We start from the raw sequence: 25,046 nt of genomic DNA on the forward strand, positions 1-25,046 counted from the left end.
TTAGTCACTCCTGAGAAAATGTCTTCCTGTTTTCCAAGAGCATGATCATTCTAATGGTCTACCATGTGGTATCCAGACTGAGGATGCCATCTGCTTACTGATCTTGGTGGCTACTGTGAAAGACCAAGACTGCCGTCTAGCTAATCTCTACACCACCCTCTTACTTTGGGAGAAGAGTAATTGAGTAAGAATTTTTACAGAAAAAAATTAGAGTGGAACTCACCACTGATCAGCCTCCTTAAGGCAATTATATCACCAGCACTACCTTTCTTACAGGATAGGACTCTGGGTACCAGGAAATGAGGCAGTGGAGGGGCAAGAGACACAGTAACCCAGAAAAGCCACAATACACACATGAAATTGCATATTAAGGCAGGCATCACAAATCAATAGAAAAGGGATAAAATAGTCAATGAATGATCTGTTTTTAAAAAATGTTCTTAAGCATCTTCTGGTTTTTAATGCATTTAGATGTATACAAATAACATTACATATGAACATGTTATAATAGTGATATAAATTATAAAATCTGAAAATGTAGAAAACAAAATTGAGGCTATACCTGCCATAATATCACAAATGGTTAATATACTTCATAAATAAGTAGCTTATAAAAATCATTTAGAAACACAACAACCCTGCAAGAAATGTATGAACATTATCTGAGCAGCCAATTCAGGGTAGATGGAAAACAAATGGACAGTAAATTTATGAACATGGTTCAACCTTAATGTGACAACCACAGGAAATGAAATGGAAGAAATCATTAAAGACCCTTTTTGGCTGTCAATTTAGAAGAATGCAAAAAGATGAGCACTGCTTGAGGGAAATGGCATCACTGTGTACCAGTGGGAGTAAAATACAAGCTTAAGTAAAGCAGTTTTCCAAAATGCATTAAGAGTTTTTAAATGACCATATATTTTGTACAATAATTCCATTTCTAGAACTCTAACCTAAAGAAACCATTACAAAAAATATGAAGATTTATGTTCAAAAATATTGATCAAAAGTATTAAATAATAACAAAATGACTTGGAGGAAGTCACATCACAATAAACAGAATAGTCATTGCATATATATTACGGGACATTTGTATTACACAGGTATTAGAATTAGGTTTTGTCAAATTGGCAAGGCACGGCAAAAATAATTCTTAGACTGTGAAAAATATACTAGCTACCTGAGGGGATAGGGAAGAAAGATGATAGGACATTGGCACGGAAGTTTTGGTGGAGGGTGAGTGAAGCATGTGCATGTGTGGAGGGGTGAAGTTGTATTCCCAAAATTATATAGCCATGTAAATGATCGACAAATTAATAACATTTTAGAAAAAAATAGTGCTAGGTTTTCTGAAATGCTGCACTAACACAGGTTATGGTTCATGATATAAAATAGTCGAAATGGCTGGATCCTCCACTGTGTACAAGAGCTATAACAATTTCTTTTTTAAATTAATTTATTTATTTTCTTACATCTTTGTTAATTTTTGGACATTATTTGATTTCGTCACTCAGGCGTAGTTCCTGTAGTTCTCCCACCACCATAGCATATAGAGACAATTAAAAAAAAAAGATTATTTATGGACCCAAGAACTGGGGTACAGGCCAGAGGTGCGGCAGGTGAGAGGATTCACCAGAGATAGTGGGAAGCAGAACGGGCAGATCCACTGAAATACACTGCTGAGGGGAGCAGCGGGGTGAGGCCCAGGAGAGGTCTGCTGAGTCATATAGGTTAGCTCCCTGGCTGGCAGGGGCAGGGGATTGAACTTGTGCTGTAGTAGCTGGCGATAGCTTGCTAGCACTGTCTTTAACCCCTGAGCCACCAGGGAGGCCCCATATAGAGAATTCTTAAAGAAAAAAAAAATAACATGTTAAATTGGTTATGGTGTGTGATACTCATTTCCTATTTGATACTATTCCATATATGCCAAGATGAACACACATCACATTTCTAAGCAGATGCTGATGCCTTCACTCCACTGGAAAAAAGCTGGAGGGCTTCCTTCCTCTTCCACTAAGGTTCCACTCTGAGTCAGCACAGGAATGGTCCAGAGGCTGTATATGAGAAAGCAAGTTTAGTGCCTCTGCTCAGGAGGCACTTACTTGTTGATATAACCTCAAAAGTTGGTTACCCATTGTGGATTCAAGAGGACTTGCTCCTGAGGGACAATTATAGCCAGGAGGAGGCAAGAAAGTTGGGGTCCCATGACTGTGACTCTCTGTCTTGATCCAATTTTTCCTCTACCATCAAGGAAAACAGATTCCCAGGAATTGAATTGGCTTCTTTGTTAGACTGGATTCAACTGCCTTAGGAACCCAGGAAGTAGAATATTACTCACTATTTAAAAATAAAATGCTGCCATTTGCAACAAGATGGATGAACCTACGTAAACTAAGTCAGAGAAAGACAAATACTATGTGATATCATTCATGTGTGGAACACTAAAGGTCAAACTCATAGAAACAAAGTAGAATGATGATTACCAGGAGCTGAAGGATGGGGGAAATGGGGAGATATTGGTCAAAGGGTACAGACATCCAGCTATAAGATGAATAGGTCTTGGTAACCAGCTGGTGACTATAGTTAACAATACTGTATTGCATACTTGAAAGTTGCTAAGAGATATAGATCTTAAATGTTCTCACCTCAATAACAACAGAAGAAAATGGTAATTATGTGAGGTGATGAATGTGTTAACTAATCTTATTGTGCTAATCATTTTGCAATATATGCATACATCAAATCATCATGTTGTACACCTTAAATTTTTATAATGTTATATGTCAGTTATATCAATAAAACCTGAAAAAAGAAACTACCATTAAAAATGACATTAAGGGCCTCCCCGGTGGCGCAGCGGTTGAGCGCTGGGTTGCGAAGCTGCCCGCAGCCTCTGCGGCGCCGGTTCGATCCCCGGCTGCTCCCCGGCCACTGGAAGAGGGTCCCACATGGCGCGCAGACCCCTCCTGCCGCCCGCTGCTCCCCTCAGCAGTGTACTTCGGTCCTTCTGCCTGCTCTGCTCCCCGCTCTGGCTCTGGTGAATTCTCTCACCCTCCCGCGCTTCTGACGGTACCCAGTGCATGTATAAACAAAACAAACAAACAAATAAATAAATAAATAAAGCATGCCTCTATAAAAAAAAAAAAAGAAAACCATTTAAAATAAATAAATAAATAAATAAAAATGACATTAAGCGGATCAAAAATAGAGAACCCAGTCAGTGGCGCAAAAAAGGACTTCTTTTTTCAAATAATTCAAATTGTTCAATTAACTTTAACAGGACTTTGTCCTACTGTATGAAAACTCTGAACTGATGAGATTTAATACTCATATTGCACATAATGTACCTCCAGCTTCATGTGCAATCCAGCAAATCCCCAGAATATAGTATTAACGGATGGCAAAACTTACCTGGCAAAAAGAACAAAACAGGAAAGATATAGCAGTTACAGATACACATTTCCTTCCCCTTTACTGGAAAAAAACACCCAAACATTAAATGAAGCAAAAAGATGGCAACAGATGGCACCTTCTAATATTAGGGGAGAGCATTTTCTAATAACCGCCCACCTTAGGGATTATCCAAGACTCTCCAGATATTTAATAACTGATTAGGGATATTTTTTTTAACAATACTGTATATTTAATGTAAGATCTACCTTCTTAGGAAAAATTTTAAGTATACAATACAATATTGTTAGCACCATGCTGTACACTAGTCCAGAGCTTACTCATCTTGCATAACTAAAACTTTGTACCCTTTGAACATCAACACCTCATTTCTCCTTCTCCTTAATCCCTGACAATCACCATTCTATTCTCTGTTTCTAGATTCCACATATAAATGAGACCATATAGTATTTGTCTTTCTGTGTTTGGCTTGTTTCACTTAATTCCCCAGGTCCAGCCACGCTGGTGCATATAATAGGATTCTCTTCCTTTTTAAGGATGAATAATACTCTCTTGTACAAATACACTATATTTTCTTTATCTGTTCATCCAACAATGGACACTAAGATTGTTTTCATATCTAGGCTACTGTGAATAATTCTGTAATGAACATGGGAATGCAAGTATATCTTTGAGATCTTGATTTCAATTTCCATGGACATACATCCAGATAAGGGATTACTGGGTCATACAACAGTTTGTTTTTTAAGGAAACACCACACGTTTTCAATAATGGTTGAACAACATACAGTCCCATGAACAGTGCACCAGTTTTCTTTTTTCTCCACATCTTTGTCAACATGATATCTCATTTTGTCTTTTTGTTATATAAATTATTCCATGTCTTATAGCTTAGCAATATTTCAAGTGTTGAAGCTTTTACCGCTCTTCCAATTTCTTCAGTCTTCTGATGGCAGACTTTACTGTAACAGTAGAAGTGGCAAGTAGGTGCAGGCACTGCCAACCACTGTTTTCATGCAGGAACCACAATGCTAGAGCTGAACAGCTCGCCTCTTCATCTTGGTTTTGCCCCAGAAGGTGCAAGTGTGCTTAGCATGCTGGCTGACTTCAATTTTTATCATCATTTTCCTGAGGGGGCCACCACAATGGGCCCTGTATTTATCAACAATTCAGGATTTCTTGGTGTACTTAGCCATGTTTCCACAAATTAGGTCGAAGTCCAGAGAGCATCTTTTGGTTCTTGATAATAGCCATCTTAGCAGGTATGAAGTGATATTTCACTATAGTTTTGATTTGCATATTTCTGATGATTAATGATGTTGAGCGCTTTTTAATATGCCTGTTTACATATTGCATATCTTTGGAGAAGTGTCTATTCAGATATTCAGGTCCTTTGTTTATTTTTTTAAAAGATTTATTTATTTATGCATACAAGAACTGGGGTAAAGGCCAGAGGTGTGTGTGGGGGGTGGTGAGAGGATTCACCAGAGACAGAGTGGGGAACAGAACAGACTGACTGAAATACACAGCTGAGAGGAGCAGCGGGAAAGACAGGAGAGATCTGCTGCACCATGTGGGTAGCTCCCTGGGGATGGAACTCATGCTGCAGAGGCTGCGGATAGCTTCACAGGTTGGGTCTTATCCCCTTGCGCCACCAGGGAGGTCCCTTTTTTCATTTTTAAATCAGGTTATTTAGTTAGCTTTTTGTTTTGTTTTGTTTTGTTTACTATTTAGTTGTAGGAATTCCTTATGTATTTTGGATACTAATTCCTTATCAGACATATGGTTTGTAAATATTTTCTCCTATTCTATAGGTTTCCTTTTCATTTTATTGTTTAGTTTGCTGTGCAGAAGCTTTTTAGTTTTATGTAATCCCACTTTTTAATTTTTGCTTTCATTGTCCATGTTTTTGGTGTCAGATCCAAAAAATCATTGCCAAGATCCATATCAAGGAGCATTTTCCCTATGTTTTATTCTAAGAGATCTTACATCAAGTGTTCTATTGATAGTAGATCATAAATGTTCTTCCACACACAAAATAATAATAAAAGGGGCAGGAGGAAATATTGTGAGGTGATGGATATATCAATGACCTTGATGGGTGTATATTTATCGCTAAACTCATCCAGTTGTATACATTAAATATATATCTTTTTTTTTTACATATGAATCATACCTGAATAAAATGTTTTTCTAAAAAGAGACCAAAAAGGGCTTCCCTGGTGGTGCAAGGGGTTAAGTCTCAGCACTATGAAGCTATCCACAGCCTCTGCAGCACTACTTCAACCCTCCTCAGGGAACTATCCATATAGCACAACATAGATGGTGCAGCAGACCTCTCCTGTCTTTCCTGCTGCTCCCCTCAGCAGTGTTATTTCAGTAGATCCGCCTGTTCTGCTCCCCCCTCTGTCTCTGGTGAATCCTCTTACCTCCCCATCTCTGACCTACACCCCAGCTCTTGTATGCATAAATAAATCTTTAAAAAAAACAAAAACCAAAGACCACACCCTTCCTTGTCCCTTTGTAAGGATACAGCAGGAAAGTGGCTGTCTACAAATGAGTTAAGAGTGCCCTTACTATAGATACCAAATCTATCAGCACCTTGATCTTTTACTTCCTCTCAAGAGTTATTAATAACTCAATGTTTGTCATTTAAACCACCAAGTTTATGGAATTTTGCTGCATAAACCAAAACTAAGATAGGGAATGACTGATATGAATATGAGGTATCTTTTTAGGGTGAAGAAGATGTTCTAAAATTAGATTATGGTGAGGTTGTATAACACTAAATATAAGTCATGGACTTTTAAACATTTTCCTCCACCACCATCCCTTATACCCCACTGATCATTTCACCCTTTACCCTCCCTCTTAACCTCAGAAATCTTACTTCATTTATGAAATCTGCTGGTTTTTGTAAGTCTTTTTGCTCTGTTAAATCATCTGTTAGGTAAATGTCCAATATTTGTCTTGTCATTTGACTTGTTTCACTTTACATATTCCCCTAGAATTCCTATTTTGCAGTAAACGTCAACATTTTGTCTTTCCTTATGGCTGAATTGAATTCTATGGTGTGGATATACCATGTTTTCTTGATCCAATCTCCGATCAATGGGAACTGCCTGGACCTGGAAACTGGTTTCAGTTGACCAGACGCTATATGGGATAGGCTGAATGACACCTGGCAGCCTGGTGGACAGCAAATTTTATTTTATGCTTTTCCCCCAACTCCTTTTTCAACTCCGCTTTAAACCAACCATTTTCGTTGCTCTGTGACAGCTTTAAGATGGTGTGCTGCATTATAAAGTTTAAGCATGAGGCCTTATGAAGAGGATCATCCACATTTCCCTAAGTTTATCAAAATCACAAGTGGATATTTATTAAGACTCAATTTCTTTTTATAGCATCTGACATTTATTGAAAATAAGGAAAAGACTTTTGTCCAGGTAGTGTTACGTTGAGTAGAATACAGCAGATATTCTGTTGACCCACAAACACAAAACTTCAGAAAATACTCCATACAGAAGAGACGTGGATTGTGGGCAAAAGAAGAGGTCCACAGGAGAAAGGGAGTGGCTGGATTGGGCCGCCAGGCACCCCTGGGACCTGGCAGCCAGGTGGCAGGAGCAGAGGATGTTCCCTGGGAGCAGGGAGGGAGCGGTCCCGCTGGAGGAGAAAGGCTGGCCGGGCCCCTCCAGGCAGGGGGCCAGCTGCTGCAGTCACTGTCCAGGGGCTGTGGCCAGCTCAGGTAGCTCCTGGGGGAGTCCAGGGGGCTGGAGGCAGCAGCCTGTCGTGGGGGGCGCCTGCACGGTGCTGGTCTCTGGTCTCGGAGCGGCGGTGCTGGTCTCGGAGCCGCGGCGCTGGTCTCTGGGCGCTCTGGTGCAAGGCCTGGCAGTTTGACAGGCGCGCCCCGGCAGCGGCCCCGGCCCCGGGGGGTCCGCCCAGGGCGCAACCGGGGCCGCCACGGCCGCGGGAGCGCCCCGCAGGGTCCCAACGTGCACGGGAGGGGCCGGGCTGGCCGCGGGGGGGGCGGCGGCGGCGGCGCGCTCCGCAGCCAGGCCCAGAGGCAGCTGCGGCAGGCTGGAGCGCTATTCTGGAACAAAGGCAAGCACGACGCGGGAGGGGACAGGAGCGCGGGGGACAGCGCGGCGACTGGAAGGTGAGGGAGCGGGGAGGCGCGGCGGGAGGACGCCTGTGGCGGTCCGGGCGGCGACTGCCCGCTGCCCACGGGCCGCCGAGAGGCGACCGGCCACCGGCCGCGGGCGACGGGCGCAGCGGGCCCTCCGCGGGGCCCGCCCCCAGGCCCGGGGGTCTCCCCGCCCCCGCCTAGAAGTCCTCGTCCTCCACCCAGCCAAAGACCCGCTTCATCTCGGCCAGGAAGCCCCGGTAATCATTGAGCAGGGGGCTCTTCTTCCGGATGTAGGGGATCACCCACTGCAGGGCCCGCCCGGTGAGGCGGGTGATGAGGAACGTCACCTTCAGGGCATCGCTGGAGAACAGGGTCTCGTCCACCAACATGTAGGCGCCCGTCTGCACGATGAACTCCGGCAGCCGGTCGGTGTCGCCGTCAAACGTCTCGGGAAAGGGAATCGGGTTCCTCCACCGACGCGTCTGCGGCCGGATGGGCAGGGCCAGCAGGGCCTTGATCAGCTGCACTCGGCCGTCCATCGCGCCGCGGGGCTCAGCTGGGCTCGGCGGGTCTGGGCCGAGGTGGGCGGGGAGGCGTGGCGGGAAGTGCGTGTGTGCCGTGGGCGGGCCCGGGCCCGGGGAGGGCGGGGCCGTGGGCGGAACCGGCGCCTGCACGGGCTCCGCCCACAGGGCCGGGTGGTCGCCGCGCCGGGTCGTGCGCAGGCGCAGGGGGGGAGGCTGCGCTAAGGCGCTGGGCAGAAAGGGGCGGGGCCGAGCCTGCTCCAGGAGGCGAGGCGCAGGGCGGTGGGTGGGGCCTGTGAGGAGCCCAGGACCCCTGGTCTGGCGCGCTGAGGGTCTAGCCCGCGGGGCTTGGAAGCCCGACGCTGGGGTCCCTCTCTTGCCGATTGAGCTGTCCTCCTGCCGCCGCCTCCCGCACGTCTGTCACAGGCCCTACCGTGGGGCTGCCACAGGGCCTTTGCTGACCCTCGCCTCTGGACGCCACTGGAGGGAGGGTCTGTGAACTCTTTTCCCTGCTTATTCATGCATCTGTCCGTCAGAGAAGCATACACCGCTGTTGGCAGGGGTGGTTTCCCTGTGCCATGATTTGAAAGCCCCAAATAGTCGCCAAAATAACCCAGAACAGAATGTACAAAGAATATCGCAGCATAACCAGTTAGTGGAAAGAGGGTTAAACGTAAGAAATCTCTTACTTTTTTTGTTTTCTAAAACTGGTGGCAATTCTCTACTATATTGCCCTCACCATAGGCAGTTGACAGCAGTACAGCTTGCATCCTCAGACCAGCAGAGGAGGGGGAATGTGTGCTCGCACGATGTAGTTGTGTGTAGTGTAACCTCATCATACTAGTGACATTCCATCACCTTTTCGTTTCTTTTGACTGGAAGCCAGCCACAGTCCCTACCCACACTCAAAAGCATACGCAGGAAGTAGGGTTCGCGGGGACCACTTTCAAGTCTGTCTGCCACTGTGTGAATGTGTGTACCACTGTCTGGTCATCCATTCACCTTTCGAGGACTTTTGGCATTTTAAAGTTTCCGGCAGTTACAAATAAATCAGCAGTAAACTTTAATTACAGATTTTTGTGTGAGCATGTTTTCACTTCTCTAGGGTAAACACCTAGAGAGAGGATTTCGGTGTTGCATGCTTATGAAAAAAAACTCTCATCTCACTTGGAATAGAAGCGACCTCCTCGATTTGATGAAACGCATCTACAAGTACCATAGCTAGCCTCACACTTAAAAAAAAAAAAAAAAGAAGAAGAAGAAGAAGAAGATGCCAGAATGCTTTACACCCTTGGATCAGGGACAAGACAAGCCTGCCCACTCTCACCACTTCAATTCAATATTGAACTGGAGACTCCAGCCAGTGCAATAAGGCAGATTTAAAAACAAACAACAATAGATGACTGGATCAAGAAGATGTGGTCCATATACACCATGGAATATTACTCAGCATTCAAAAAAGATAAACACATGCAATTTGCAGCAACATGGATGGCGCTGGAAGGGATCATGCTCAGCGAAATAAGCCAGAAAGAAAAAGAAAAATACCGGATGGTCTCACTCATAGCAGGAATCTAGAAAACTTAAATAAGGGACCAGGAAAATGAATAACTCTAAGAAAGTGAAAATGAAAATCAACAAAAAACTATGAACCAGAGACACTTTTTGGGGGGTGGGGGGCGGGAGGGGAGGGATTGGGGTCAGAATGGGGGGGTTGCAATTGTATCGGGAATATAAAAATAAAATTTATTATTTAAAAAAATAAAAAAATAAAAAATAAAAACAAGCAAACAAACAAACAAACGGAAGAAGGAAGATGGAAGGAAGAAATAAAAGACGGGATCCCTAGCGGCAGGAAGAAGGCCGAGTAGTCGCCAGTGCGCAGATGCTATACTGGAAGAGGGGGACACAGAAGGGGTGACCAGCTAGGGGCGGGTCCTCCAGGGAAAGGGGCTGGGCCAAAGTCGGCTGGAGGAGGCGGGGTCGGAACCTGAGGGGCGGGGTCGAGTTTTCCAAGACTGGCCGAAGAAGAGGACAGGGCTTCAGGGGAGGAGGACGGGGCATCAGGGGGGAGCCCAGGTTACCTGGCACTCTGTTGTGAGGGCTGATCCTGCTGGGCTTGGACAGGAGATGTGGTCCAAGTGCTCTGGGGCTAAGGAGTTTGCCTGGTGCACACTCTCCCTGCCTGCAGCTCACTGCTGCTCTCGGTTCCTTAGTGTCCCCTTGACTTCCCGTTACCCCTTGTGTGAGGTTCTGTGAACGCGTTTTCCTGTTGATTTATGCACGCCTCAGGCAGGGATTGCTGGCACCTAGGCCCAAAGTGTAGTGGTCTGCAACATGAATGGAAAAGCCCTAAAAAATAGTCAACACATCCAGAGCAGCAGAGTCAGAGAATGATGCACCATGACCAGGTAACGTAAGGATGATTAAAGGCTAAGAAATGTCACAATTTGTTATAGTCAGCGACCAAAAGAGAATAATCGATATTAGTAACTGAAAGACAGAAAGAAGTAAGAGAGGTTGGATGCTCTCCAAATATTCTATAAAAGTATGCATGTTAGGATAGACCAAAGGAATAACTAAAGAAGAGCCTCAAAAGTGTAGGGGAAATTAACGATTGCACATTACGGCCATTCAATTGTGTGGCTGAACACAAAAAATTAATATAAACTAATCACCAGCTTTTACATGTAGGAAAAATAACCAGCTAAAATATAAAATGGTGGTAAGGATCCTATTCAGAAAAGCAATTCAAAGGAAATGATGCCTAAGATCATGTTTTTTAAACTTAAGAACCACACGAAGAAAGGTTTGGGATGCCTAAGAGGGACACAAAGGAATACTCAAACATGAATTGATATCCCAGTCCGAGAGAGGGTGACTCCCAATCATAAAGATGTTAAATTTTCCTAAATTAAATCATATTTTCAACATGCGGCCAATGATGGGGCCAATTCATAAGTCAAAATTGTGTTTACTTCACTTATGTCCACTCTTGCCCCGAACATAATATTTTCAAGAAAAGATTTTTATATATTTATGCATACAAGAAAGGGGGTGTAGGCCAGAGTTGGGGGGGAGTGTGTGTGCGAGGATTCACCAGACAGCTTGGGGAGCAGAACAGGCGGATCTACCGGAATACACTGCTGAGGGGAGCAGCCGGGGAGACAGGAGAGGTCTGCTGCGCCATGTCGGTTAAAAGAAGACGACCGACCACATACGTTTGTTGCAGGAACTAAGTAAATTCCTATACGGGGGAGTTAAGCAAACGCATTAAATGAAGTCACTACTTAGGATGATATCTGAGTGTTCCCTGGCCGGGGATGGAACTCATGTTACAGCAGCTGGCGATAGCTTGATAGCGCTGTGTCTTTAACCCCTGCAGATGGCAACAGAAGAAATCTTTCCTCTGCAGAGGGGTGTGGGCGGGAGCATGCACTCACGAAGGGGTCAGACAAGAGAATGTTTACACTGAATCTTGAAAGCGAAGAGGGGGTTTCCAAGGTCAAGGGAGGAAAAGGTAGGGTGTGATGGCTGGGAATTGTTTGAATTCGTGGTGGCAATTAATCCTGGGTGGTTGCTATGAGTGACCTTTGGTGTTCATTTCCCCGGACCAGCCCCCATTCGCTACAAGCTCAGCTAGCTTGCCAAAATTCCAAGCATACTTTGGGTCTTTATTCTGTGTCCAGCCCAATGCTGTCTGACCCCAGAGCCCATGGCGTTGCCAGGCATGCCAGTTACGATGTCTCCCCAGGTACCCACCTAGTAGCAAAAGCTCACATGTAATTGTTGGGTTGGGAGAAGGCCGGCATGAAAGGGTTACCAGAGGAGGGCATAATCGAGCTAGGCCTGGAAAAACGGTGCGCGCCCCATTCCTAACATCAGACGTGACAGGAAGTAGAGGATATGGTATGTGCCAAGGACTGAGTAGTGGAAACGCACATTGGGAGCGGGTGTAACAGGTACAAAAGCCATACCCCCGTGGGCAAGGAAGAATTCAGCGGGACCTTTAAGACATCTGCAGAGGTGTCCACTGCAGAACTGGTGCGAGTGGACCGCGTACCTGTCCATCACTGAGGACAACCAATAGCGACGTTGGAAGGCGGGGCCAAAAAAACCGTTGGCGAAGACCCCCTAGCTCGTGCTGGGCCCGCCAGCCTTAACACTGCGGGTGACACGATGGATTTACCTGGCGGCTTCGCGCACGGCTCCTCCCGGTGACGAGGGCAGATGGCGTCGCCCTTTCCTACGATCTCAACAGATGTGAGTGCCGTTGGCTTTCTGTGGCCCTGGGCTCTTGGGAGTGTGCTCGGGAGTCTGGGCGGGTGGTGGCTCTGAACAAACTTTGACGGCTCTGCCCGTGGCCTCGCGCCCGGCTCCCAGAGAAGGGCCTTTGCCCTGTTGGGGCACGACGTCCCCACACGATGGCCCTTCGGACCAGTTTGTCGGTGGCAACGTGGGTCTCGAACCCCCTCGGTGGTCCTGGTAATGTTTGGGGGATGTTTTGGTGGTGACGACGACGACGAGCGAGGAGAGGGCGGCGGGATGGCAGGGGTTGGGGCCCCTAGGTTTACCATCTCGTTGCCTGCTCCCCATCTTTGATTTTCCTGCACTCTGGTCTCTCCCGTTCCCCGTGGAGAAATGTTCTTGAAGAGAAAACGGGGTGATGTCGATGGGATTTGAAGGGCAGCGCCGGCTGCTGGCCGAGGCCTGGCCTCTTCCGGCGGTCCGGGCTCCGCAGGGGGTGGGCCTTGAGCCCGCGGCTCACCTGTTCTGGCTCTGGTGTTCGGCGGTTGTGTTTGGTAGCGTTTTCTCCCGGTCGGTGTGGGTCGGCCCTTTTCCTAAGCTTTGCCTTGAACGTTGTCCAGTTACCTTTAATTCGCAAAGGAGGAAAAGTTGGTCTGGCCGCCTGTGGGGCGCTTGCTTTCCGGCAGTGGCTGGTGTCCAGGGTCCGCTCGTCTAACCTTTCGTTTTCTTTACCATTAAACATGTCAGACGGCATCGTTCCGTGTGTCTTATTCCACAGATAAGATCAAGGTGAATAAAGTTGTGTTTGAAACGTAAAAATTACACAGCGCGACCCTGTCGGGGGCGGAGGGGGTTCGGCGGTTTCACCCCAGTCGAGTCCCCGGAAGCGCCACTGGCGGCCTGCGCCGGCAGTTGCTCCCGTTCTTGGGGCGTTCCGTTTCTCCAATAAGTGCATGAGGCATAGCAAGTTATTTGACTTGGTTCTGCCTTTAGTGGTTTCGTGCATTTCCTTGGACAATCGCGGGGCTTTTTCGATGTGCGTATTAGGAAGTTCACCCCCAGAGAGACCTCTAGGAGTGAGCGGTCCTTGCAGGTCAACAAGCACACTTTTGAATTTTATTTCGGAACCAAAAGGGGCATTTCGTGTATTGCTATTTCTGTTAAATGTTGGCCTAGGGCCTCTGTCCAGCTCTTCTGCCATGGGAAAAAAAAAAAAGTACGCCTGCCCAGTCTGGCCCAGGACCACGCCCACGCTCCTGGCTTGAGCCCCTGGTCCAGACTGGACGTGCAGCTCCTTCCGCCCCCATGGCAGAGGGTGCTGACCTGCCTCCTTGGTCACGAGCCACAACTGTGCCTTAAACCCCAGGTGCTAGCTCAGTGACTTAAGGAATCGGCTGTGCCAGCCCCTTTATGCTCCTGCCTCCTTCCGGTGTGGCACCCGAGGTGTTTGCCAAAGGGGCAATTCAAACACAGGCAAACTCTTTGTGTACTCCAACCCTGAGGACCTTCCTCCCCGGGAGTGAACTGATACTTGGTGGCCAATTAAACAGTTACTTCCGCGGGGTGAGGAGGATGGTTGAGTTTGCTTACTATTAGCATTTTAGCTGCTTGATTCTGGACATTGACTTGAATCTTGTGTATTACTCCATGTTGAAAAGGCCCTGGCATTGTCATGACATGGGTATTCCCCAATCCACCTCCATTACATTTTAGACGTGTGAAGGAATGACAATGCTGGTATTTCAGTTTTCCTTGATCTGTGTCCCTGGCACTGCCAGGAAAGCAGTTTTCAGGAATTGGGATCCCAACTAGCCGGGCTCTAGAGCTTGAACAATGTCTAAGTGTGCAATGAAGGCACTTTGATTAACTGCCCATTGCCCATAGTGTCTGAGGGGCACACTTGCAAATGTGTGGAGCAAATGCCCCCCAGATGTCTGATGTATTCACGACCGCTCCACATTTTCATTGTTTTCTCCACGTTTTCACTGAACACCATGTTCAGTTTCACATGTTAATATACTTATTTATACATGGAATTCTCCATGAGGCTGTTCTATGTGGTTGTTTTTTTTTTTTTTTTTCCGTTCATTCCTGTGTAAGAAATGTCCCAACTTACTATGTTATCGATTGCTGACACTAACACACCAAGTTTGCATTCAGGCGGTGTTCATTTCACAGGCTGTTACTGTGAGCATTTGGTAACAAAGACTTGAAACCCACCGGAAATGTTTCACCCACCCACTTGCATGGCAAATGAGTGTCAGTAATGGATGACAAAGTGAGGAGAACACAACAGGCATTCTAGCGGTTGGTTGCCTATAGTTTTGCATAAGCGGTTTCCTTGTGCCTACAGGGGAGAGAAGTAGACTTTTCTCTGCCATTCCCTGTCTCCAGTTTAGTGGCATTGCCTCTCACTGTGAATCAGCATCATTCCCCTGGGATGCTTGGCAAAAACAGGAGGAGCTGTGGTTCATTTTCAAGGGGCAGCCAGGCCTGTGACCAGCACTTCTGTCTTACCTTATCTTTGATAACATCTGGCCTACTCTGCTTGGTATAGACTACATGAGTGGAAACTCAGACTGACCAAGTGTTTTCCTCTCCTTGAAGCTCCCCGGCTTAAGGTAAAGTGGATGTTTGTCCCAAACACCCACCTCTGTGAGTTTCCAAGTTACCCAACTTTCTTGCAGTTACGCTAAGCTCCGTAGCCACAGGTGAGTCTCTTTCGGACTTGTGTAATCACTACTTCCTTCAGGGCCTGTGATGGAAAAGTCCAGTACTGACCAGCCTAGGGGCCTGTGATGAGAAGAGAGTGAAACCAGAACCAAGGGTGCAGAACCACCAGACAAGTAAGAGCGACCTTTTGTTATATACTGCCAAGGCGCTGGGAGGAGGCTAGCTCCCGTCTCCTCTCTCCTGGGTATCGTTTCAAATGGGGTTGAAGCCCCTTCCCTGTTGTCTCTGAGATAGGAACTGTCTGGGCACTGTTCACCAACGCTGTGGTAGAAACCCTATGTCTACAATTTCTTTCACCGGGCAGTGACATGTTTGTTTCCCCAGTCCTATTTGTGTTCCTCTGTCCACTGTGGGTGCTCTTGTTACGGTCACATTGACTTTATTCGAATGTCAGCTTTCAAAATGGGCTCATCTCGAAATTCTACCATCAAAGTTCTGATGGATTTTTTTTATTCGGGCTGCAAATTCTGGCAGTAGCAGGCGGCATCGAGGTGGACTGGACTGGACTGGACTGGACTGTCGAAAGCAACTTTGGGAATGCAGGAATCGTGGGAGTGCTGCTCAGGTGTCTCTTTTCCTAGAATGAGAGAGAACGTCGATCAGAAGGTATCTTGAAGCATTTCTGTGTGTGAAAAAAGGGTAAAGGTGGGGCCTGTGGGCCAAGGAGGTGGTGGGAAATGGTAGTTACCAGTCTACCCCCACAGTTGTAGGGGGAGCAGTTACATGTGGTAGGGGTCCTGGAGACATAGGCTAACGATTAATATAACACAGAGGCCAGTATTCCTTCAGCTTCACCTGCCGGCATTCTCGGCCCGTCTTTGCTTTCAGACCTTGCTGGGACCGCACATCATGATTCATTCACAAACAGTCTCCTGTCTCTGAGCCTCAAAGTCTCATGGTTCTTTTCACTTTCATCTTTGAATCTCAGTCTCCTCCTTTGCACGGTGGGAGGATATCATGATGTCGTGGTACATGATGTCGTGAGGCTGAACTGTGGTCCCCGCTGTTAAGTGCTTAGCGCGCAGGTGACGCTCAAGGAATCAGTACCCTAGTCCTGAATGCACATGTGGGAGCAGATGTTTATGGTACTTGCTTTAGCTCTTCTCCCAGCAGCTGCCCACGCACCTCCATCCAAGCTCTGTAGACGGTGCCACATTTCATTAAACTTTTATGTTTCCTTTCATAGGGCCAGCAAGTTGCCTCTGGAGTGACTCAAGCATCCTCTCAGAAATCACCCCTCTTTAATCCTGCTGTGAAGCTAGAGGCATCCCAGGAGCCCAGGCTTTGCTTAACCTCAGCCACCTTCTGTTCGGATGGACTGGGATGGCTCAGCAGCCAGCACCTGGAAGGACTTTCTAGGGCGTGTGCACTGTGCAGGCCAGAGGGTGCCTGTCCATAGGCAGTGCCAGAGGTCTCCACTCTATGCTTTTCCAGGTCAACCACTTGTGTTCTGTGTGGGGAGTAATTCACTGACATTCAGGTGAAGGCATTTGAGAAACTGAGAGGTGGGGAAGTGTGCTGACGAAAAATGCACTATTGTAAAATGTTTTCAAAGAGCACTAAGCTGCCTTGTCACTTAGCATTACAAGGCATATACCCAAAGAGTTTTTCCTCTTCCTGGGTTAGGAATCGTAATGTACCGTAATTTCTTGGTGTGAAATATTATACCTCAAACTCCCATTTTCCTGAACCATTTGTCGCTGCCCCTTATTTAGACGGGTAATAGAAAAAGGATGGATACTGTGGCAAGGTTTTGGAAATGGAGTATGGGCCTTGTTACACCGATTCCCCCTCACATGCAGACAGTAGTGTGATTGGCACAGCAACAGTCACTTTGAGAGGCGTGTCAGTCACCGGGACAGACTGATGACTCGGTGGTTATGATGGTGGTCATGATGCAAGTCGGAAAAGAGCTGCCCCTCCCACAGACAGAGAGCTTCACAGAGCCAAGGTCCGTGCTCACTTCTTTTCTGTGACTTCTTACCTAGTTAGTCCCCCCCAAGCCCTGAAAACTTAAGTACTACTGCTGTCTCCATTTTGCAGAACTGTTGATGCTAGAGAGATGGGTCATTACCTTGTCAAAGCAATAGCCGAAAATTCGGGACCCGGGCAACTCAAATGGGAGTTCAGCTGGCGCTTTCCCGGTGGTGTTACTCCCTAAGCTGTGAGCACCTTCTTAGGGAATGTTTTCATGTCTGACGTGGTTACCCAGATCTCTGTGTCTTCGTTTCTTTCCCATATGCTTATGTACACGATACAGAGTTGTATGCGAAGTAGTGGACATACCTGGTACGGAAACAGGCCTAGACGTAAATGGCTTTCAAGACTCATTTGCCAGGCACTTTGATTTTAGGCTGCTTTAAAGAAAAGTATAGAGTTTAGAGTGTCAGAAAGGGACAGGGACTTCCCTGGTGAGAAAAGATAGGATGACGGCCTTGAGATGGCCATCCCGTCAGGGGCCTAACACCCAGAGGAGGGGAGAGGCCTATGAAGAATGGCTCTCTGTTGGATGCTCTCAGAGAATGAGCATGGGATAGAAAAGACAGCCCTGAAAGGCAAGGGGGTCATGGCCTGGCTCAGGTGTCTCCTGCTCACTGCCACAGCTCTTGTCAGCCCTGACTGAATAGGGAAATTCTACTTGGCCATACCTGTCTCCTGCTCATTGCCACATCCCTGACACTAGCCGGGTTAGACATAACTGGGGGAGAGAAGACCACGGCTCACGTCTTTGAGTGTGATTTGAGACCACAGGGCCCTCAGGCAAAGATGAGGGTGTTGATGGGCAGTTGCATTGCCTCCGAGGCTCTCAGCCTACCCTCAAGGAAAAGTTGTGGTTCTAGGCGTCAACGGCACATGGTTTAGGACTATGGGAAAAGCAGCTGTGGGAGATGCAGCTGTACAGGGCTTTTTGAGGGGGGAGCAGTGCAGTGGATTCCCCATTACTCTCCACCGTCAGAAATGCAGCGGACGCATGGTGGACCCCGGGAGATTTGGGGGCACTCTGAGGGCATCAGGAAACAGGAAGGGCAGGAAAGGGGACCGCTGTCAGTGTTGCGATGGGCATTGCGGGTTCAGGCTGTGTGTACTGTTCCCAGTCCCCACTCTCCCCGGCTACCTGTTGGCCGGCACAGCTGGGCGCAGAGTTAGCATGGCCCGTGGATGTATATGACATGAGAAACAGGCCTTTTGGGAACTTCAGACCGTTATGGGGTGGGCAGATCCTCATTTTCTGCCTGTCCGTGCAGGATGGGCTTTCTCTGCAGGCGACGCTTTGCTGCATCTTCCTGCTTCCGTGTAGTGTTTTGTATTGCTTGTCATGCTGTATGTTGCTCCTGGGCAAAAAATGTGAGGGATTTGAGGAAAGCCGGGCTTGCTTCTGTTGACAGTGTGCCTCATGAGCCAAAGCATTTTTCAGATTTTTGATATTCATGTCCCTTTACCGGCTCGTGTGGCCCTGGCTTTGATGGAACTTTCTCCTTCCGGTGCTCATCAGATTGAGGCTGAGATTATGGTTGTGGCTGTTGAGTCGGGAGACAAACCCTCCCTGTCACCAGAGGTTTCATCTCTGCTGCTTGTGAACCACAGGACCTCAGAGATCCTTGGTGGAGGTGGGGACTGAGACCCCCTGTTATGGACATTTAGTGTGTCCATCTTTCCGACAGAGGGTGAAAAGACTGTGCAGGCTGTGTGCACGCGCGTGCAATGGAACAGCCTTCTGTAGATGGGCCTGGATTTGAATTTGGCTTCTCATTCCACTAGTCTGTGTGCGAACACAGCATGGAGATGCCTGTCTGCTTCAAATGAGGGCCTCCCAGTTCACATTTAGGTGGGGCTGCCGGGCTTCCCTGGCCTCCTGTTCTCGCAGACCTACTCTACCGCTTCTTCGCCAGTTGGCAAAAGAGCATGGGTGGGCACGTTTTCATTGAACCCTACGTGGATGCGCTGCTCTCGGTCGCCCTCAGTCAGATCAAGTAGCCGTGCAGAATGGCGCAAGGCCTTGATGGACTGCTGTCTGCTGTGAGTGTGGAGAGTACAGGCTGTTCAGTTGGGGTGCTGACCCTCAAGGTGTGCAATATGCCTCCTACCAGGAGCCAGCTACTTGGCTCTTCCTCCTGTGTCCTGAACCGATGTCTCAGACCATGGGGTTAGAGGTGAGCCTAGAACCTCCAGTGATTGTGGGTGTGTGGTCCTCTCACATGCTCTTTTATTAAGGGGGCACTGGTGGGATTCCTTCTGCTGGGGGGATGGGTAATGCCATTTACAGCTTCACTACCTGTGCTTTCTGATTCTTCTCTTGGTATGCAATACTTTGTGTTCAAGATGTTTAAGGCTAACGCATAATCCAAATGTTTCTGAATCTCAAAGTATTGCAGCTGTTCTACAGGGGCCATGAACTTCACCTGGAAGATGGCACTTGAGGAGCGGCCCCAGGGCTTAGCTATATGTTGACAGAAGAGATTGGCCTCTGGGGTCTGTGGTTTGGGCATTTGTTTGGATGTGGGGGTGCTTTCTTGGTCCACAGGATGGGTTCTTGTGACATTTTAGACAAACAAGGTCTTTGAAATGGAATATGTACCTTTTCATATCTTTGTTGTAGGTACCTGTGTGTACCACGTCCCCATCATTTTATCCGCTGGTTGTTACCTGGGTTGTTTCCACAGCCTGGCTATTGAAAAGAACGATAGTGCTGTTTTTCATATTTTGAGAAGGCCCCAGCTCTTTCCCTTAGTGGCTGTACCAGTGTACTGAGGAGAACACATCGTGAACTGAAAAATGGATTCATGACTGGTTCTCTCCCCACTTTTGATTGTCGGTTCTTTTCAGGAGAAGCACTGTAGATGGGAGAGTCTGCAAAGGGAGAGGGCCTTGATATGGCCATCCCTTCGGGGGCTAACACTCAGAGGTGGGGTGAGGCCTAGGAAGAATGGCTCTCTGCCGTATGGTCTCGGAGCAGGAGCGTCGGATAGGATAAGCCGGCCCTGAAGGTGACGGGGGTAATTCTCTGTGCCAGGTGTCTCCTGCTCACTGCATACTCTTGTCAGCCCCGACGGATATGGGGAAATTCTGGTTCCTAGGAGTGACTCCTGCTCATTGCCACATCCCTGGAACACCTGGGGTTGACATAAATGAGGGACGGAAGACCAAGGCTCACATCTTGGAGTATGACGTGAGAATGTGGCGCCCTCTTCAAAGTGGAGAGTCCTGATGGGTGAGGTTCCTTGCTTTACAGCAGCTTTGGGAGTTCTGGGCTTTGGTGTTGGGAGTCTTTGTTCTTTTTGCCTCCTGCTGTGTACTGCCTTCCCCCATGAGCCATGTAGTGTTTTCTCCGAGGGGATTCTTCACGAGTCTCCTCGAAGGCATCTGCTCTGTTTCTGGGTTGGTTTGACCGCCCACCCTTGCATAGTGGTAGCGGGCTGTGTCGCACAGAGTCACAGAGGAACGTGAGCTGAGTTTGCTGAAAACTCTTTCCACATACTGCATCTGTGCAGTATGTGCACAGACACTCCTTCTTGAACACTCCCAAGTCACAAGTGTCTGATGACAAATTCCTAGAGGAAGCACACGCTGATCTTGGCAGCCTCTAGGGTTTGAGGACCTTGGGGTTCTGGGGAGAAAATTGGCCCAGGCCTGTTGCCGGGCGTGTGTGCTCTGGCTCGAATGTCCCAGCAGTGAGACGTCTTGTTCACAGAGCGGAGGCATGTAGCAATCATCAGAAATCCAGAAGTCTGGCAGGGAATACAGTTGGAGCATTTGCCGATTTGCTGTCAGCACGCACCTGCTGCCCTTCCTCTGCACCTTGGTGGGTAGAGAAACGTGTGGGACTTGTTTGGGACATTGCTAGTCACTGGCCCTGCTTGTATCTTCAGGAGCATGTGCAGATGGGCCTGATTCTCAGGAACTTCCCTGGTCAAGCCACCAGGCAGCAGGATGAGGCTCCTAGTCCTCTTGCTGGAGAGGACTAGCCTCTCCTCACAGTCTGTAGCTTTCCCTTCTCCCTTTTGTCAGCCAGAAGTTATGGATGCTTTGTCCCAACCAATCCCCAAATCACAACACCCTAGGGCAAGTGCATTCTTCTCAAGAATGGACAAAGCCTTGGGGCCCCTAAGTGGCTGTAGTTGCTGGAAGTCCTTGACCACAAGGTGTGGATGCTTGGTGTTCCAGCTCTTCTGTGATTCTTTCTTGGCATTGGGCAGTTGCATTGCCTCAGTGGCTCTCAGCCTACCCTCAAGGAAAAGCCGTTGTGCTAGGCGCCAACAGCACATGGCTAGGACTATGGGAAATGCAGCTGTGGGAGACCCAGCAGTGGGAGATGCAGCAGTAGAGGGTTGTTTGAGGGGGGAGCGGTGCCGTAGCTCCCCCTTACTACCACTAGTCAGAAATGCAGTGGACTCATTGTGAACCCCCGGAGATAGGGGGGCACTCTGAGGGCATCAGGAAACAGGAAGCGCAGGAAAGGGGACCGCTGTCAGTGTTGCGATGGGCATTGTGGGTTCAGGCTGTGTGTACTGTTCCCTGTCCCCACTCTCCCCGGCTACCTGTTGGCCGGCACAGCTGGGCGCAGAGTTAGCAAGGCCCGTGGATGTATATGACATGGGAAACAGGACCTCTGCGAACTTCCGACCTTTATGGGGTGGGCAGATCCTCGTTTTCTGCCTGTCCATGCAGGATGGGCTTTCTCTGCAGGCGACGCTTTGCTGCATCTTCCTGCTTCTGTGTACTGTTTTGTATTGCTTGTCACGCTGTATGTTGCTCATGGGCAAAGAATGTGAGGATATGAGGAAAGCCGGGCTTGCTTCTGTTGACAGTGTGCGTCATGAGCCAAAGCACTTTTCAGATTTTTGATATTCATGTCCCTTTACCGGCTCGTGTGGCCCTGGCTTTGATGGAACTTTCTCTTTCCAATGCTCATCAGATTCAGATTGAGTTTCTGGATATGGCTATTGAGTTGGGAGATGAACCCTGTATTCATGTAGCTCCTCCGGCTCGTTTGGCCATAGCTTTGATGGAAATTTCTCTTTCCGGTGCTCATCAGATTGAGGCTGAGATTATGGTTGTGGCTGTTGAGTCGGGAGACAAACCCTCCCTGTCACCAGCGGTTTCATCTCTGCTGCAGTGAACCAGAGGACCTCACCAATCCTTGGTGGAGGTGGGGACTGAGACCCTATGTCATGGATATTTTGTGTGTCCACCAATTCCTACAGAGGGTGAAAAGACTGTGCACGCTGTGTGCATGCCCGTGTTCTTGAACAGCCTTCTGTATATGGGTCTGGATTTAAGGCTGACTTCTCATTCCACTAGACTGTCCAAACACAGCATAGAGATGACTGTCTGTTTCTAATGAGGGCCTCACATTTCACATTTAGGTGGGGCTGCCAGGCTTTCCTGGCCTCCTGTTCTCGCAGACCTACTCTACCGCTTCTTCGCCAGTTGGCAAAAGAGCATCATGGGTGGCCACGTTTTCATTGAACCCTACGCGGATGCAGTGCTCTCGCTCGCCCTCAGTCAGATCAAGTAGCCATGCAGAAGTTATGGATGCTTGTCCAAACCAATCCCAAATCACAGTGACTCTAGGGCAAGTGCATTCTTCTCAAGAATGGACAAAGCCTTGGGGCCCCTAGGTGGCTGTAGTTGCTGGAAGTCCATGACCACAAGGTGTGGATGCTTGGTGTTCCAGCTCTTCTGTGATTCTTTCTTGGCATTGGGCAGTTGCATTGCCTCAGGGGCTCTCAGCCTACCCTCAAGGAAAAGTCGTTGTGCTAGGCGCCAACTGCACATGGCTAGGACTATGGGAAATGCAGCTGTGGGAGACCCAGCAGTGGGAGATGCAGCAGTAGAGGGTTGTTTGAGGGGGGAGCGGTGCCGTAGCTCCCCATTACTACCACTAGTCAGAAATGCAGTGGACTCATTGTGGACCCCCGGAGATAGGGGGGGCGCTCTGAGGGCATCAGTAAACAGGAAGGGCAGGAAAGGGGACCACTGTCAGTGTTGCGATGGGCATTGCGGGTTCAGGCTGTGTGTACTGTTCCCAGTCCCCACTCTCCCCGGCTACCTGTTGGCCGGCACAGCTGGGCGCAGAGTTAGCAAGGCCCGTGGATGTATATGACATGAGAAACAGGCCCTTTGCGAACTTCAGACCTTCATGGGGTGGGCAGATCCTCATTTTCTGCCTGTCCGTGCAGGATGGGCTTTCTCTGCAGGCGACGCTTTTCTGCATCTTCCTGCTTCCGTGTAGTGTTTTGTATTGCTTGTCATGCTGTATGTTGCTCAAAGGCAAATAATGTGAGGGATTTGAGGAAAGCCGGGCTTGCTTCTGTTGACAGAGTGCGTCATGAGCCAAAGCATTTTTCAGATTTTTGATATTCATGTCCCTTTACCGGCTCCTGCGGCCCTGGCTTTGATATAACTTTCTCTTTCTAGTGCTCAGCAGCTTCTAGCTGAGTTTGTGGTTATGGCTCTTGAGTTGGGAACGATCCCCGTATTCATGACCTTTTGCGGCTTGTGTGGCCCTGGCTTTGATGGAACTTTCTCTTTCCAGTGCTCATCAGATTCAGGCTGCGTTTCTGCTTATGCTATTGAGTTGGGAGACGATCCCTGTATTCATGTAGCTCCTCCGGCTCGAGGGGGCCTGGCTTTGATGGAACTTACTCTTTTTCCGGTGCTCATCAGATTGAGGCTGAGATTATGGTTGTGGCTGTTGAGTCGGGAGACAAACCCTCCCTGTCACCAGAGGTTTCATCTCTGCTGCTTGTGAACCACAGGACCTCAGAGATCCTTGGTGGAGGTGGGGACTGAGACCCGCCGTTATGGACCTTTAGTGTGTCCATCTTTCCGACAGAGGGTGAAAAGCCTGTGCTGGCTGTGTGCACGCGCGTGCAATGGAACAGCCTTCTGTAGATGGGCCTGGATTTGAATTTGGCTTCTCATTCCACTAGTCTGTGTGCGAACACAGCATGGAGATGCCTGTCTGCTTCAAATGAGGGCCTCCCAGTTCACATTTAGGTGGGGCTGCCGGGCTTCCCTGGCCTCCTGTTCTCGCAGACCTACTCTACCGCTTCTTCGCCAGTTGGCAAAAGAGCATGGGTGGGCACGTTTTCATTGAACCCTACGTGGATGCGCTGCTCTCGGTCGCCCTCAGTCAGATCAAGTAGCCGTGCAGAATGGCGCAAGGCCTTGATGGACTGCTGTCTGCTGTGAGTGTGGAGAGTACAGGCTGTTCAGTTGGGGTGCTGACCCTCAAGGTGCGCAATATGCCTCCTACCAGGAGCCAGCCACTTGGCTCCTCCTCCTGTGTCCTGAACCGATGTCTCAGACCATGGGGTTAGAGGTGAGCCTAGAACCTCCTGTGATTGTGGGTGTGTGGTCCTCTCACATGCTCTTTTATTAAGGGGGCACTGGTGGGATTCCTTCTGCTGGGGGGATGGGTAATGCCATTTACAGCTTCACTACCTGTGCTTTCTGATTCTTCTCTTGGTATGCAATACTTTGTGTTCAAGATGTTTAAGGCTAACGCATAATCCAAATGTTTCTGAATCTCAAAGTATTGCAGCTGTTCTACAGGGGCCATGAACTTCACCTGGAAGATGGCACTTGAGGAGCGGCCCCAGGGCTTAGCTATATGTTGACAGAAGAGATTGGCCTCTGGGGTCTGTGGTTTGGGCATTTGTTTGGATGTGGGGGTGCTTTCTTGGTCCACAGGATGGGTTCTTGTGACATTTTAGACAAACAAGGTCTTTGAAATGGAATATGTACCTTTTCATATCTTTGTTGTAGGTACCTGTGTGTACCACGTCCCCATCATTTTATCCGCTGGTTGTTACCTGGGTTGTTTCCATAGCCTGGCTATTGAAAAGAACGATAGTGCTGTTTTTCATATTTTGAGAAGGCCCCGGCTCTTTCCCTTAGTGGCTGTACCAGTGTACTGAGGAGAACACATCGTGAACTGAAAAATGGATTCATGACTGGTTCTCTCCCCACTTTTGATTGTCGGTTCTTTTCAGGAGAAG

At 48.4% G+C, this 25,046-nt stretch overlaps 1 pseudogene across 1 annotated transcript; it reads right to left on the reverse strand.

The window, feature by feature from the left end:
- Positions 1-4,329: 4,329 nt before the first annotated feature.
- LOC311187900 (large ribosomal subunit protein eL43-like) lies at positions 4,330-4,607 on the reverse strand (annotated as a pseudogene). Its single transcript has one exon. The product of its transcript is annotated as a large ribosomal subunit protein eL43-like (transcript).
- Positions 4,608-25,046: the final 20,439 nt, after the last annotated feature.

Source organism: Talpa europaea, assembly GCF_964194135.1.
Source record: "Talpa europaea genome assembly, chromosome: X".
Classification (NCBI taxonomy): Eukaryota; Metazoa; Chordata; class Mammalia; order Eulipotyphla; family Talpidae; genus Talpa; species Talpa europaea.